Source organism: Dendrobates tinctorius, unplaced genomic scaffold, assembly GCF_039654945.1.
Source record: "Dendrobates tinctorius isolate UK_male_01 unplaced genomic scaffold, ASM3965494v1 ptg000091l, whole genome shotgun sequence".
Lineage (NCBI taxonomy): Eukaryota > Metazoa > Chordata > Amphibia > Anura > Dendrobatidae > Dendrobates > Dendrobates tinctorius.
In genome coordinates, this window is record NW_027361759.1 from 1,622,861 (window position 1) to 1,640,042 (window position 17,182).

The window sequence follows — 17,182 nt, forward strand, 5'->3', positions numbered from 1 at the left end:
GCACAGATTACTATTTTTTGCTTTTATTAACCAATAACCGCACAGAATTAATTTCTTATTGTGCTTTTGAGAAATGAAATCGGATATGGGCAATAAAAACAGCTTTTCTTTTTCATAGTCTCATAAATCTGCCCCATTGTGCCTGATTTACAGTGTTTTAATTATATCTAATATAGGTTGTCACTAAAAGGTATGAGTTAGTAAACTTCCTTTTTCAAACAAATGAAATGTTCAGCAAGTACATAACATCTGTCAGACACGCTACAACTTCCTGTTAAAGTGCAAAGTCGTGAACATGCGATGCTGTTGTTAAACCTTTTTGAGGAAGTATTCATAGTTCCTTCCACCAATGCATGTCATTGTACAGTAGACAGCGCAGAAGTCTTCTTTCTTGAGGCATTCGAAATATTGGTTTGGACTCTACTGCAGCCCAGAGGAGCCTCGGTTATGGTAAGAATGACGTTTCCCTGCTAACCCCTTATACAACTGTGACTATTCTAATTAATGCAAGGAATAATTAATTATGTGTTATATGAGATCTTAAAAATGTTCAATTGTCTGTTAAATGTTACATGAAAGCTCTTCACATACTGTTGTTTCTTATAAATAATAGATTTTTTTTAAGTAATAGCATTTGTTCATTACGCAAAACCCCCCAAGACATTGCCCTTGATTCATCATTGTTTTTTTCCCAGCTTTCTATAGTAATATTCTCCCTTTTCTTGGATTTAACATGTGTACTAGTGATGAGCGAGTAGACTCGTTGCTCGGGTTTTTCCGAGTATGCTAGGGTGTTCTCCGAGTATTTTGGCGTGCTCGGAGATTTAGTTTTAGTCGTCTCATCTGCATGATTTGCGACTTGTAGACAGGCTGAATACATGTGGGAATTCCCTAACAAACAGGCATCCCACACGTGTACTCAGCCTGTCAAGCAGTTGCAAATCATGCAGCTGAGGCGATGAAAACTAAATCTCCGAGCACGCCAAAATACTTGGAGGACACCCGAGCATGCTCAGGAAAACATCAGCAACGAGTATACTCGCTCATCACTAATGTGTTCCTTATTCTGTATACTTTTTAAGCTGTTTTATCTGTCCTTATCCAGACAATAATAATAATAATAATCATCATAATAAAATGTCACAAAATGAAATTTTTACCAAATGTTGCATCTTTTTGGTGCTTCTCATTCCAGAATTACCCCTTGAGTTAGGTTGCTGAAGGAGTTTATAACTTAGTGCATTTTTTACAATTTTTTTTTTAAAGAATTTGCAACTTTTAGTGCTTAAAAGTAGAAAAAACAGGTTAAAGACACAAATAAAGAGCATTTTTGATTTTGGGGCCAATTCATGGACCCTGTGCACTATTTTGGTTAAAATCATCAGCAAATACCAAAATGCAAAAAAAAGAAAGAAGTGTCTTCAAAAAATCACAAATGATTTGGGACCATTTTTTCTTACATAGTTCAGAATATTTTAACATAAAATAATAATGATCTGTCTATTTTTATCAAACTATGATTGCCATAAAAGCAAATCACAAACAGCAATGGCAGATTGGCATTTTGGCATTTTTTTTCACTATCCATTTCAACCTATATGAATTATTAGTTTTCAGTACATTGTATAGTAAAATGAATGGTGACAATGTAAACTACGACTCATTGTGCAAAAAACAAGCTCTCATACATCTATATTTATGGAATAATAAAAAGTTAGAAACACAGCAAGGGTTATAAATAAGCACGCAATAAAAAAGGAATAACGATTGTGCTGCACTGTGTTCTAGTGTCTATTCATCAAAGTTGATCCAAGCCAGCTGTGTTCTGCTCATGCAAATTTAGAGTATGCATAATGGAAAGAACTGTTAGCTAGTGCATGACTTTTAAATATGGGATGGACCCTATTTTATTAGCACATAACCCAAACTTCATAACCCAATAAAATAAAATACACAACAAATTATTTCGGTGTCAAATAGGCTACAGCTTTTATTAAAGATCACAAGAGTATAGTAAGACTATTAAAATGCTAGTCAAGTATATTCTGACATCCACAGACACCATGAGCTGCCTGCCATACTGCAATCGGAAGGCAGCAATCCAGGGGCGGCACCCTCTGACTTTCCACCAGTCCACTTCAAGAGCTCCAATGACCCAACCAAAGATCCTCATTCCTTTGCTTAACAGCTAAGCCGCCCCTGGATGAAAATACCACTATCACATCCTTCAGGCCGGCCATCAAAGCTCAAACTCTTCACCACCATTGTGTAACAGCGTCTATTAATTTAAAAATAATCCACCATAACTTGCCGCTCACTTCCATCTGACTGCCCAACAGCTGTGACAATAATATACCAATCTGATTTGATTTAAATTGTCTTTCATTCTGACTTTTATTTTATTGATTTTTTTTATTTATTAATAAAACCAAGCTGAAATCTATAAAAAGACACTCAACCTCCAACTCACTAAAAGATGTCCTTCAGCACTCACAAGAGAAAAAAAAAAGCACTGTGGAGAAAACTGTAACAGCATGTCCCTCCCTCGAACTGTGTTCCTGGACTGCAATGTAATCAGGCCGGAGTCAACAACCAGTGCGGGAGTCTGTTTTTTTTCTCCTCAGCATAGGAGTTATCTAATACAAGCGTGTAGCTTCTGGAAACTTCTTAAGTTAGCCACATAGTCAAAAGTAGGTGGGTCCCCTTCCCCATGGAGGGGTAGATCCAAGGACACAGAACACTAGACACATGTATGGCCCAGGCAGTTGGTTGTTGACGTGCCAGGGGCTAGGACCTTATGCTGAGGCGAGATCCTAGTGTCCGTGTGTGGATGGTTAAAAGCTGACACATGGAATGGTGTTCTTTCTCTAATCTGTTGGATCTAGTGAACTCATCCCAGGATTATTTTGTCTTCCCTGGCTTTGGATTACCGGGTGGCGCCCCTGTAACTGTTACCCTCTTGGTGTGGACTCATTGTGGTCTCTAAGAGACGCTATTGATATTTTATGTTCTATGCTCCTGGTCTCAATAAATCCCATTGGATTGATCTTGGGCTTGGTGTCCCTTCCTGCTCTGTCACGCACACCGTCACAAACTGGTTGGTAGCAGCAGGATCAGAGCAGAAGGAATGGAGGCCAGCGGCCCATTAACATCTGGAACCAGAACTTGAGGATACAGGAACTGGACTGTGTTGAGCTTACAAACAAAGGCCCGTGACTTAGGAGTCAGCTACAAAGGGCTGTCCAAGAAGCAACTGATTGAGGCTCTGAAAGAAGCTTGCCTGCAAGATGGCATAGAGGAAGGATTTCCACAGCAAGGGGAGGATAGATGGGATCTGGAGGTAAATACCCAAAAAAGTCAGTGGGTTGTGTGGTATGAGGAGGAATCATAGAATCATAGAATCATAGAATCATAGAATCGTAGAGTTGGAAGGGACCTCCTGGGCCATCTGGTCCAACCCCCTGCTCAAAGCAGGATTCGCTAAATCATCCCAGTCAGATGTCTGTCCAGCCTCTGTTTGAAGGCTTCCATTGAAGGAGAACTCACCACTTCTCGTGGCAGCCTGTTCCACTCATTGATCACTCTAACTGTCAAAAAGTTTTTTCTAATATCTAATCTGTGTCTCCTCCCATTCAGTTTCATCCCATTGCTTCTAGTCTTTCCTTGTGCAAATGAGAATAAAATTGATCCTTCTACAATGTGACAGCCCTTTAGATATTTGTAGACAGCTATTAAGTCTCCTCTCAGTCTTCTCTTTTGCAAACTAAACATTCCCAAATCCTGCAACCTTTCCTCATAAGACAGGGTTTGCAGACCGGTCACCATTCTGGTCGCTCTTTTCTGAACTTGCTTCAGTTTGTTGATGTCTTTTTTAAAATGTGGTGCCCAAAACTGGACACAATATTCCAGATGAGGTCTGACCAAAGAGGAGTAGAGGGAAATAATGACTTCACGTGATCTAGACTGTATGCTTCTGTTAATACATCCTAGAATTGCATTTGCCTTTTTTGCTGCTGCATCACACTGTTGACTCATATTCAGTCTGTGATCTATTAGTATACCCAAGTCTTTTTCACATGTGCTGTCACTTAGCCCTATTCCTCCCATTCTATATATGCTTTTTTCATTTTTATTGCCCAGATGTAGTACTTTGCATTTCTCCCTGTTAAAAACCATTCTGTTAGTTGCTGCCCACTTCTCCAGTTTATTTAAATCTTTTTGAATCCTCTCTCTCTCTTCTCTAGTATTAGCTATCCCTCCTAGCTTTGTGTCATCAGCAAATTTAATCAGTTTACCCTCAATTCCTTCATCTAAATCGTTGATAAAGATGTTGAACAATACAGGGCCCAGGACAGAGCCCTGTGGTACCCCACTTGAGACATTCTTCCAACTGGATGTGCAGCCATTTACGACCACTCTTTGGGTCCGATCACTAAGCCAGTTATGAATCCACCTAACAGTTGCCTTGTCCATTCCATACTTAGTCATTTTTTCAATAAGGATTGTATGAGAGACTTTGTCAAATGCTTTGCTGAAGTCAAGATATACTATATCTACAGCATTTCCTTGATCCACCCAATCAGTGATACCGTCATAGAAGGAAATTAAGTTAGTCTGACATGACTTATTAGTTACAAACCCATGCTGACTCTGTTTGATCACTTCATTCTTATCCAGGTATTGACATACATGTTGTTTAATAATTTGTTCAAAGATCTTTCCTGGTATAGAAGTCAGACTCACCGGCCTATAGTTGCCTGGGTCCACCTTCTTCCCCTTTTTGAAGATAGGAACAACATTTGCTCTTCTCCAGTCTTCTGGCACTTCTCCTGTTCTCCAAGAATTTTCAAAGATTGTGGAGAGGGGTTCAAAAATTTCTTCTGCTATCTCCTTCAGTACTCTGGGGTGTAATTCATCTGGACCTGGAGACTTGAATTCATTTAGGTTAGCTAAGTGTTTCCTCACTATCTTTCTGTTTATAGATATCCTGGATTCTTCTATTCCCTTAATAGGACAGTGAATAACAGTTGGTGTTACATTTCCTTTCTGAGAGAAAACAGATGCAAAATAGGAATTTAAAAGTTCAGCCTTCTCAACATCCTGTCTTACCATTTCATCATTTTCATCCTGTAAAAATCCTATAGCATCTTTGACTTTTCTTTTACTTTTGACATATCCCCAAAATCCTTTATTATTGCTTTTGACATCTCTTGCAAGCCTCAATTCATTTTCAGCTTTAGCTAATCTGATTTGTGCCCTGCAGGTTCTGCAGACAGCATTATATTCTTCTTTAGATATGCCTCCCTCTTTCCATTTTATAAACATTTTTTTCTTCCTTTTTAGCATGTGCTTAAGTTCTGTGTTCACCCATCCTGGTTTCCTTAAATGCTTCCTATTCTTCCCTCTTTTCGGAATTGTTAACAACTGTGCTTTGAGAATTTCATTTTTCAAGATTTCCCATCCTTCCTGGACATTTTTGTCTTTAAGGATATCCAGCCATTGGATCCCTCCAATTATCTTTCTGAATCCCTTAAAATCTGCCTTTCTGAAATCTAACCTTGACGTCTGAGTCTTCACAGGTCTTCCGCCTCTAGTTATCCAAAATTCTAAAATAGCATGGTCGCTACCTCCTAGGGTTCCAGCCACTTTTACCTCCTCAACCATTTCCTCCCTGTTTATAAGGATTAGATCCAAGGTAGCAGTTCCCCTTGTTTTCTCCCCTACCTTTTGGAAGATAAAGTTGTCAGCTAGAGAGGATAAGAATTTCCTTGACCTGTTAGTTTTGCCTGAGAGAGATTCCCAACAAATGTCTGGATAGTTGAAATCTCCCATGACAACTATGTCATATTTTTTGGAGAACTTGGCCATTTGATGCATAAAGAGTTCATCCATATCTTCAGCTTGCACAGGCGGCCTGTAGTAAATGACTACAATGGTGTCCTTTCCATTGTTCTGTCCTTGTAATCTTACCCAAACAGTTTCCACAGAACTCCCAGTCTCTGAAGCTTCAATCTCTGTGCAGATATACGCGTTTCTAACATACAATGCAACACCCCCTCCTCGTTTATCAAGTCTGTTTCTTGCAAATAAGTTGTATCCTTCTAGTCTTGTATTCCAATCATGTGTATTGTCCCACCAAGTTTCAGTGATTCCAATGACATCATATTTCTTTTCCTGTGTTAGTAGTTCCAATTCTCCTTGTTTGTTGCCCATGCTTTGTGCATTAGTATAGAAACATTTTAGTTTGTGATTGGTTTCTCTTTCTCCAATATTTTTATTAATTAGATTCTTTCGTCTTTGTTCTTCCTTTCCACTTCTAATAGCAGAGTTCTCAATAGCATTTGTCAGGTGTATGGCTTTTTCTGGTCTTTTGCTTCCCTTCCCATGTTGTTCTAGTTTAAAGCTCTCCTTACAAGTGTAGCAAGGCGACTTCCAAATACATGCTTTCCAGTCTTCGTAAGGTGCACCCCATCTCTAGCAAGTAGTCCATCGTATAAGTAGTTCACTCCGTGATCCAGAAATCCAAATCGTTGCTGACGGCCCATCGACGTAGCCAGTTGTTCACCTGCAGAATCTTATTCCACCTCCTTGTTCCATGGCCATCCACTGGGAGGATGGAAGAGAAGACCACCTGCGCTCCCATTTCTTTCACTTTCTTGCCTAAGTCTTCAAAGTCTCTGCAGATGGTTTCCAGGTCGTTTCTTGCGGTGTCATTTGTCCCCACATGTAGTAGCAGGAATGGGTAGTCATCTGTAGGTCTGAAGAGTCCTGATATCCTGTCAGACACATCTTTAATTTTTGCACCTGGAAGACAGCACATTTCTCTTGAAGTTATATCCGGTCTGCAGATAGCGGCCTCTGTTCCTCTCAACAGGGAATCCCCCATGACCACCACTCTCCGTTTCTTCTTCACAACATTTTTCTTTCTCCATCCAGGAGGACTCTGAAGGCATACAAGGTTGCTGTTTGTTGGCAAAGTCTTATCCTGATGTATTTCTTCATCGTTTTCCTGCGTGAGAGCCTGGTACTGGTTCCTGAGCAGTATGGGTGCTGACTGCCTCCTGATCCTCCTGCTTCTCTGGGTCACATGTCTCCATTCCTCTGTTTCTTCAGGTGCACTTCGAATTTCTTCTCTTTCTGTAACATGAAGAGATAATTCTGCTCTGTCCAAGAACTCTTCACCTTCCTTAATGATCTTCAACGTAGCTAACCTCTCTTCGAGATTTTGCAACTTTTCCTCCAACAGGGACACAAGCTTGCATTTGTGGCATGTGAAGTTTGGCTTTTCCACTGGTAAATCTGTGAACATGTAGCAAGAAATGCAGCTCACCAAATGGCTCCTGGCCTCTTCCATCTTGAGATTTCTTAAAAACGATGAAAGATGAGCCAAAATTCGCGCGCCTATAGGCGCGCGGTTTTTCCGATTTCCTCTTTTCAGCTGCAACGGCCAAACCCCAGTGATCGTTGAGCTCGCGGAGACTCTTCACTTATCCCAGAAGGCACTGGGAATATGCAAATGATCTCCTCAAGATTCTTCCCCTGGTTTTCCGATTTCCTCTTTTCAGCTGCAACGGCCAAACCCCAGTGATCGTTGAGCTCGCGGAGACTCTTCACTTATCCCAGAAGGCACTGGGAATATGCAAATGATCTCCTCAAGATTCTTCCCCTGGTTTTCCGATTTCCTCTTTTCAGCTGCAACGGCCAAACCCCAGTGATCGTTGAGCTCGCGGAGACTCTTCACTTATCCCAGAAGGCACTGGGAATATGCAAATGATCTCCTCAAGATTCTTCCCCTGGTTTTCCGATTTCCTCTTTTCAGCTGCAACGGCCAAACCCCAGTGATCGTTGAGCTCGCGGAGACTCTTCACTTATCCCAGAAGGCACTGGGAATATGCAAATGATCTCCTCAAGATTCTTCCCCTGGATGGCATTGCTTGGGGATGAGGCCACCATAGAGGATAAGAGGGAGGCCATTCGTAGAGCTCAAGAGAGGGCATTGCTGGAGAGACAGCTCACTATGGAAGCAGCTAAAAGCTCCAGACAGACTGTATCCACAGCATCCACCATGAGAGAGGTCCCCAGAGTGACCCGCAAGGACTTCAAGCCATTTAATGAGGCTGCAGGTGACATTGAGGGCTTCTTCCAGGACTTCGAACATCAATATCGATTAATGGAAGACCCGGAAAGGGAGCGAGTCAGACATCTGGTGGGACTCTTAGAGGGTGGAGCTGCTGAAGCCTATAGAGCTATGGACCCTCGGTGGAACTGCGATTATGGGAATATTAAAGAGACCATCTTGCAACATTATGCTGTAACTCCAGACACTTACAGAGCGCAGTTCCGCTCCGTAGCCTGTGGGCGGAAGTGTCTTTCAAGATACATGCCCACAGGCTCAAAAAAGTATGTCACCGCTGGCTGGAGGGAGAGGGGGCCTTAACTTGGGATACTTTCCTCCAGGTCATCCTAAAAGAACAGTTGTACGCTAAATGCCCTGCTGAGATCCGGGAATGGGTGCCTGAGAGGAAACCAGCGACATTGGAATGAGCTGCTGCTCTAGCTGATGAGCCACCTCACCATCAAGCCTCAGTGGAAAAAACTACTAGTTGGTGAGAAAAAAACCTACCAGCTTCCCAATACTGGCGGCCCCTTGTCCTTCGGCCTCTAATGTTCACCATCCCACTAGATTACAAACTCATAGTGAAAGCTGTGTGAATGTGCCTCTCATTACTACTGCCTCATCTTTGGGAATACGATGTGGAGAAAAAAATTGTAGAACGCAGGTGTTATGGATGTGGGCATCCCGGGCATCTGCAAGCCACATGCCCAGCTATCAAGTGGAGAAATCGTTCTCAAACCCAACAACCACCTCCTGCACCTTCACATGGATATCTGCCTCCAGGTTCCCTTACCTTCGTCAGCAGAGTACAAGTGGGAAGTAGTGTGATACAACGCAGATGTTACCGATGTGGGTAGCCTGGGCATCTGCAAGATACCTGTCCTCGGGGACAATTGAGGAGTGACCCTACACTAAATTGGTCTATCAATTATTTACAGCCAAATACAATGCAGGAAGAGGTGCCACCCCTGCAAATTGACTTGCCTAATAGCTCAGAAACCAATGTTCCACCATTAGGGGTTTATGGGGTGTGGGCCACAGCCATCAGTTCCTTTAATCCTCAAAGAAAGCACTTCCAGGAGGTCATGCTGGATGGGCGGAGAGTTCTTGGTTTTTGTGACTCTGGGGAATTTCTCACTATAGCTGATCCCAGAGTGGTTCGGCCAGAGGCAATACAGCATGGACCTGGGATTACCATTGAATTAGCTGGAGGCCAATGGCAGAATATCCCAAAAGCAAGTGTAGAACTGAACTTTGGCCTGCCTTTAGATAATGTCTTAGGAAATGATGTGGGAAAGCTGCAATGTCGATTTGTGGGTGCAGGAAGCAGAGTTTAAGTTAAGTCAAAAAGGATGTAAAATGGGGCTTGGCCTTCAACCCTACAACTTCCCCATACAATAAAGATGAGGCAGTCAACACAAATGCTGATGAATTTTCCAGACAGGAGTCATGAGTCAGGGCAGCCATGACTACCTGTACTTGACAAGAGACATGTAGAGGTCCCTAATATGTACACAATTTGAGGGGGGAAGGGGTTGTGACAGCCTGTCCCTCCCCCGGCCTGTGTCCCTGGACTGCAATGTAATCAGGCCTAAGTCAACAACCAGTGGGGGATTCTGTCTTTGTTCTCCTCAGCATAGGACTTATCCAATACAAGCTTGTAGCTTCTGGAACCTTCTTATGTTAGCCACATAGTCAAAAGTAGGTGGGAGCCCTTCTGCATGGAGGGGTGGATCCCAGGACACAGAACAATAGACACATGTTTGGCCCAGGCAGTTGGATGTTGACATGCCAGGGGCTAGGATCTTATGCTGAGGCGAGATCTTAGTGCCCGTGTGTGGAGGGTTAAAAGCTGACACGGGGAATGATGTTCTTTCTCTAATCTGTTGGATCCAGTGAACTCAATCCAGGATTATTTTGTATTCCCTGGTGTTGGATTACCAGGTGGCGCCCCCGTAACTGTTTCCCTCTTGGTGTGGACTCATTATGGACTCTAAGAAACGCTATTGATATTTTATATTCTATGCTCCCTGTCTCAATAAATCCCATTGGATTGATCTTTGGCCTGGTGTCCCTTCCTGCTCTGTCACACACACCGCCACAAAAACCTCTAGGAAATCATGGCTGAAGGATTGCCCTCCCCTGGACTTAGAAGGTTAATGCCAAAAAGACAATCAACATGTTTTTTTTAATTATATGATAACATGTGCAAAGGACGGTTACAGATCATGAACGCAATAGCACATAAATTAACATAAACAGGGTAAGCAGTCAAGTAATACATAAAATTTACAATTGCATAGTAAAACAAGAAAAAGGGAGCGGGTGGGCAGGAAATGCTTTTGCCATATCTTCTGGTAGGAGAACGAGAAAGAGACAGTGAGAAAGGAAGTTGTTCTTTCATTATCACCTCCCAATAGTAATACAAAACCAGGCACATAAATGTACTGCTGCTTCTAAAATGCAAATGACCCAGCCTAATACTATCAATATCAATATAGATGATAAAAACTCCAGGATTGGAAGGCTCCCCCTTCCTACAATCATATGTCCCCTTTGAGTAGAACTCCAGGGAGGTCAGCACAGAATCATTAGTGCAATTCTTAGGCTTGGGTCACACGGCGGTCTATTCTCTCATGCGAGAGAATCAGGCCAATTACGTATGCTAATGTCTCTTTGATGTCACTCACGTGATAATATTGTATCACAGGTGGGGAGAAGATGGAGAACTTTATTTCTCCATTCTCTGTGTCCACGGTCATCAGACTGCACTAAGGTGACATTCGAATGCAGTCCGATGTTTCACATGCAACCATACAGATGTATTGGGTGCGCTTGATCTGATCATCGGATGCAATTGCAGATCTCCACTGCCCCATAATTTAACATTGGACCAAGTACTATCCAATAAAACATTAGACAGCACTTGGTTATGTTATACAGCAGTGTGAGCGTAAGGAGGTGGCGGGGACCCTCACTTGCTCTCCCCCTTCTTCACATGGAGCCCATGCGACCTCCAACATGTTCCTTTGCATTTACCTGTATGTTAATGTCATGTTTCCTCTGTATAGTGTCTATTGTCCTATGTAATGTGTTGTACATTGTACATTTCCTGTGTATTGCATATGATGACTGTGCAATGTTAGATTAGGGTCAGTAAATGGGTTAATGGAAGGAGGTTGGGCTAATAGCTCCAAAAAGGAACAGGAAGTTCCTGTCTGGAGTCAGTGCTTGGGCAGGCTTGCCCAGGGCAGGTGCTCAGCAGCGTCTGGAGCCAAAACTCCCCTGAAGGGGAGAGGGTGCTGCTCAGACCCCAAGTCAGTGAAGTAAGCACCAGGACTGCGTAAGTGCCCCGCCAAGGACTATAAGCGTCCAGATACTGACTTGTGAGCTACCATTACTACTGCTGCTGTCACTGACACTGCAGTGAGTGTTGTTACGGAAAGTGCAGGAAGTTTATCCAGTTTATTCCCTTTTCTACAATAAAACGTTTTCCCTGTTGGATTACAACTGTGCCTGAGCTGTGTCCCTGGACCCTGGGTGCCCGTGCTGCAGTGACTGGGGGGAAAAGGTAAATTGCCTGGGATTGCATCTGTCCTGTCTGTTTTATGCACAAGGGGCCGGGGTGTTCGTGGACTGTTGCTTTAAATGGACTCGGTCATGATTACCACCCCGTGCCACCTTGTTACATGAGCGTACCCTTAGGCATACAATTGTAATAGAAAAGGTGTGATAGAATACTAATACTCAGAGGTTAGTGAGGACAGGAATTCTATGGAGATCCTTATGGGATGTTTTGTGACTCTGTTTCAATTTTTCTAAGAAAACATGTATAATACAGCTTGATTGTTTGTCCAAGCACCTGCATGTGCTCATGTGAAAAAGTAATAGATTAGGCAGTCAACAATTTGTCCTAATTTAATTTCATCTTGGCATATCTATGTCTGGGATCACTAATGGCACAGTTTCATTTAGGAAATTAGGTTTAAATATGATTTCTGTTGTATAAAGGTACTGTCACACTTAGCAATGCACCAGCGATCCCGACCAGCGATATGACGCGGTCAGGATCGCTGGTGCATCGCTAAGTGGTCGCTAGTGAGCTGCCACACAGGCAGATCTCACCAGCGACATCGCTGGGGACAGGGGTCGCTACTTACCTGTCACACTAGGCGATCCTGCATCCTCCCGCCTGGCTCCACGCTCCTCGCTCGTCTCTCCACAGGAAGCGCCGCAGGACGTCCTGGATGTTCTCGCGCAATCAGCGATATCCAGCGGGGGAACGGGTCGTAGGTAAGTATCAGACACAGCGATATTGCTAGAAATATCGCTATAACGTCACAAGTTGTAGTGATATTGCTAGAGATATCGCTTAGTGTGACAGGCCCTTAAGAGAGGGGTCTTCTCTCAGAGGTGGTCTTATGGAGATATTTCACTTTATAACATTCCCTGCAGAATAAAACAATTTAATGTTACTAAATATGGCAGATACTTTTCATAGAATCATAGAATGGTAGAGTTGGAAGGTACCTCCTGGGCCATCTGGTCCAACCCCCTGCTCAAAGCAGGATTCGCTAAATCATCCCAGACAGATGTCAGTCCAGCCTCTGTTTGAAGACTTCTATTGAAGGAGAACTCACCACCTCTCGTGGCAGCCTGTTCCACTCATTGATTACTCTAGCTGTAAAAAAAAAATTTCTAATATCTAATCTGTGTCTCCTCCCATTCAGTTTCATCCCATTGCTTCTAGTCTTTCCTTGTGCAAATCAGAATAAAGATGATCCTTCTACAAAGTGACAGGCCTTGAGATATTTGTAGACAGCTATTAAGTCTCCTCTCAGTCTTCTCTTCTGCAAGCTAAACATTCCCAAATCCTGCAACCTTTCCTCATAAGACAGGGTTTGCAGACCGGTAACCATTCTGGTCGCTCTTTTCTGAACGTGCTCCAGTTTGTTGATGTCTTTTTTAAAGTGTGGAGCCCAAAACTTGACACAGTATTCCAAATGAGGTCTGACCAAAGAGGAGTAGCGGGCAATAATGACTTCACGTGATCTAGACTGAATGCTTCTTTTTATACATCCTAGAATTGCATTTGCCTTTTTTGCTGCTGCATCACACAGTTGACTCATATTCAGTCTGTGATCAATTAGTATACCCAAGTCTTTTTCACATGTGCTGTTGCTTAGCCTTATTCCTCCCATTTTGTATATGCTTTTTTCATTTTTATTGCCAAGATGTAGTACTTTGCATTTTTCCTTGTTAAAAAACATTCTGTTAGTTGCTGCCCACTGCTCCACTTTATTTATATCTTTTTGAATCCTCTCTCTCTTCTCTAGTATTAGCTATCCCTCCTAGCTTTGTGTCATCAGCAAATTTAATCAGTTTACCCTCAATTCCTTCATCTAAATCATTGATAAAGATGTTGAACAATACAGGGCCCAGGACAGAACCCTGTGGTACCCCACTTTAGACATTCTTCCAACTGGATGTGCAGCCATTTACGACCACTCTTTGGGTCCAATCACTAAGCTAGTTATGAATCCACCTAACAGTTGCCTTGTCCATTCCATACATTTTTTCAATAAGGATTGTGTGGGATATTTTGTCAAATGCTTTGCTGAAGTCAAGATATACTATATCTACAGCATTTCCCTGATCAGTGATTCTGTCATAGAAGGAAATTAAGTTAGTCTCACATGACTTATTAGTTACAAACCCATGCTGACTCTGTTTAATCACTTAATTCTTGTCCAGGTACTTACATACATGTTGTTTAAGAATTTGTTCAAAGATCTTTCCTGGTATAGAAGTCAGACTCACCGGCCTATAGTTGCCTGGGTTCACCTTCTTCCCCTTTTTGAAGATAGGAACAACATTTGCTCTTCTCCAGTCTTCTGGGACTTCTCCTGTTCTCCAAGAATTTTCAAAGATTATGGAGAGGGGTTCAAAAATTTCTTCTGCTAGCTCCTTCATAACTCTGGGGTGTAATTCATCTGGACCTGGAGACTTGAATTCATTTAGGTTAGCTAAGTGTTTCCTCACTAACTTTCTGTTTATAGATATCCTGGATTCTTCTATTCCCTTAATAGGACAGTGAAGAACCATTGATGTTACATTTCCTTTCTGAGAGAAAACAGATGCAAAATAGGAATTTAAAAGTACGGCCTTCTCAACATCCTGTCTTACCATTTCACTGTCATGTATTCTTCATATCAGCTAATATTTTTGTGGAGGGTATTAAAAGGATCATTCACTGCCAGCCACAACTTGATACTCGTAATTCTCTTCTGCCTCGGGTGATGAGTGATGTGACATGTGTATGTGTGCACAAACGTATGTACAGTATGTGTGTGTGTCTGGAATGCAATCAATGTGTGATTTATTATGGTTTATTACTAGTGTGGGAAAATGTGCAATGAAGATATAAGATTCAAGATTTTACAATGTGCAGGAAGAGAACACATCATATGATAGCCGAATAATCAATTTTTCAAACCTTTATTATTATTTAAGATCAATCAAATAAAAATGTAAGGAAAGGTAAAGACATGCAAAGATGATGCTACTGCTTCTAGTAAGTGTTCTCTCTCACCGAAATACTGTCCTCTATAATGTCCTGCTGCTTCAACCTGTGTATTTTAAATCCACGATATGGTTCTAAACGATATGGCCTTTTTATTTAATGCTAATTTTGATGGTCTTTATCCAGGGGTTTTGCTCACAGGGTAATTCTGCACAGCAGCCAAAAGATACACCTCCAGAAAATTCTGTGAGCCATGCCACCTTAAAGACCATTGGAATTAGTACTAAATAAAAAGGTACTAAATAAAAAGGTCCATATCTCTAGTGGATACTCAGGAGGAGCTGGAATAAAATAAGACACAAAACTGGCCACTTTTGAGCTGATGTCAAGTCCTCTTTAACAGGCATTTTCCTTTAGCAGAGAGAGAGCTTGTGATTAAAGTGTTAACATTGGATTCCTATTTTGGTAAAAATGTCTAAAAAAAAAATCTTACTCTTACCCACATTACTTATGGCCTAGAAACCATAAACATTTTTTTTTTATTTCCATGTAGTCCCTTTGAATACCTGCTTATTACATCCTATTCCAACATGGATGGGGCATTTTACTCTTTTAGCAGAATGCTCAGTACCCACCCCCTTCCAACTATCCTTTTATTTTGTAGTTTATAATCTTTTGCTTTCTTGCCTATGGATAAAGGTAGGGCTGGTTTCAGACAAAGTGGGGCCCCAGGCAAAAGTTTCAAGCGGTGCGCCAAATGCTAACATATTGCACCATCACACAGAAACATTTTGGTTGTATTAACATGCACTGAGTTCAGGCCACTAAATGAGCGTGATCAAAAAAATTGAAGTCGCCCGATGCTTGTTTCCCAGCCTCTTTTCACCAGCTAAGGAAGAATGATGGGGACAGAACAATCACTAATAGTTCAATCTGTTCCCATTCAGTATTGTGATATCAGCAGCATATTTTCAGTTTTCACTGAGCGATGTGCTGCTGAGATCAGTGATTTATGTTCTGGCATAAACAATTCAATCACTCGATGAATAGGCATCACATAGTCATCCACATAGTACAGGGTGGACCATTTATATGGATACACCTAAATAAAATGGGAATGGTTGGTGATATTAACTTCCTATTTGTGGCACATAAGTATATGGGAGGGGGGAAACTTTTCAAGATGGGTGGTGACCATGACGGCCATTTTGAAATCGGCCATTTTGGATCCAACTTTATTTTTTCCAATGGGAACAGGGTCATATGACACATCAAACCTATTGAGAATTTCACAAGAAAAACAATGGTGTGCTTGGTTTTAACGTAACTTTATTCTTTCATGAGTTATTTACAAGTTTATGACCATTTATAAAATATGTTCAAAGTGCTGCCCATTGTGTTGGATTGTCAATGCAACCCTCTTCTCCCACTCGTGACACACTGATAGCCCATTCCCCAGACCTGAATCCGATTGAGCACATCTGGGACATCATGTCTCGCTCCATCCACCAAAGTCACATTGCACCACATACTGTCCAGGAGTTGGCGGATGCTTTAGTCTAGGACTGGGAGGAGATCCCTCAGGACACCATCTGCCGCCTCATCAGGAGCATGCCCAGGCGTTGTACAGTAGGGAGGTCATACAGGCACGTGGAGGCCACACACAATACTGAGCCTCATTTTGACTTGTTTTAAGGACATTACATTCCTCTTTAATTTTGTGTGTGACTCCAAATCCAGGCCGCCATTGGTTTCAAATTTGATTTGCATTGATGAATTTTGTGTTATTTTGTTGTCAGCACATTCAACTTTGTACAGAACAAAGTATTCAATGACAATATTTCATTTGTTCAGATCTAGGATGTGTTATTTGATTGTTCCCTTTATTTTTTTGAGCAGGGTGTAATACAGCCCCATAGAGTATAATGCCACCCCATATAGTGCACATAGTATAATGCACTTTCCATAGTCCTCAATAGAGTATAATGAAGCCCACATGAAGTATAATGCAGCCCCCATAGCATATATGCAGCCACAATATAGTATAATGCAGCTCCCATAGAGTACAATGCAGCCCCATAGAGCATAATGCAGGACCACAGAGTACAATGCAGCCCCATCCAGTATTATGGCCACCACATACTAATTTAAAAAACAAAAAAAAACATACTCACCTCTCTTCCTCATTCCCCTCTACTCCAGTCTCTACAGCGCATCTACTCAGCATCTCCACTGCTCGGCACAGGGTGGAGAGCGATAGAGTGATGTAATTGTGCCTGCTGTGTCAAATTCAGAGTGGGAATGATGGAAGAGGGAGCATCACCTGACACTCTCTCCTCCATCATTAATTTGAACTGTTTCGGCATCTCTGGTGCATATTTGTAAATGTAAGGAGATAGAAAGAGCAGTGAGCTAAACATGCTGCACACTGCACAGTACTCAAAAACCTAAAATTTGTTATTAGCTAAACTTTAGAAATGTGTTCTAACCCAGGAGGTTTACCTCTTAGCATATATCTTGTCAGCTAAAAGTTTCCATATGGA

General features: G+C 42.0%; 1 protein-coding gene across 1 annotated transcript in view; it reads left to right on the top strand.

Annotated features, from left to right (window-relative positions):
* The first annotated feature begins 359 nt into the window (after positions 1-359).
* LOC141098402 (toll-like receptor 8) overlaps positions 360-17,182 on the top strand; it is an 84,556-nt gene continuing 67,733 nt past the window's right edge. The window contains exon 1 of the mRNA XM_073586159.1: positions 360-450. The gene's annotated coding sequence lies outside the window, so the exon portion shown is untranslated. The remainder of the gene's footprint in view (positions 451-17,182) is intronic.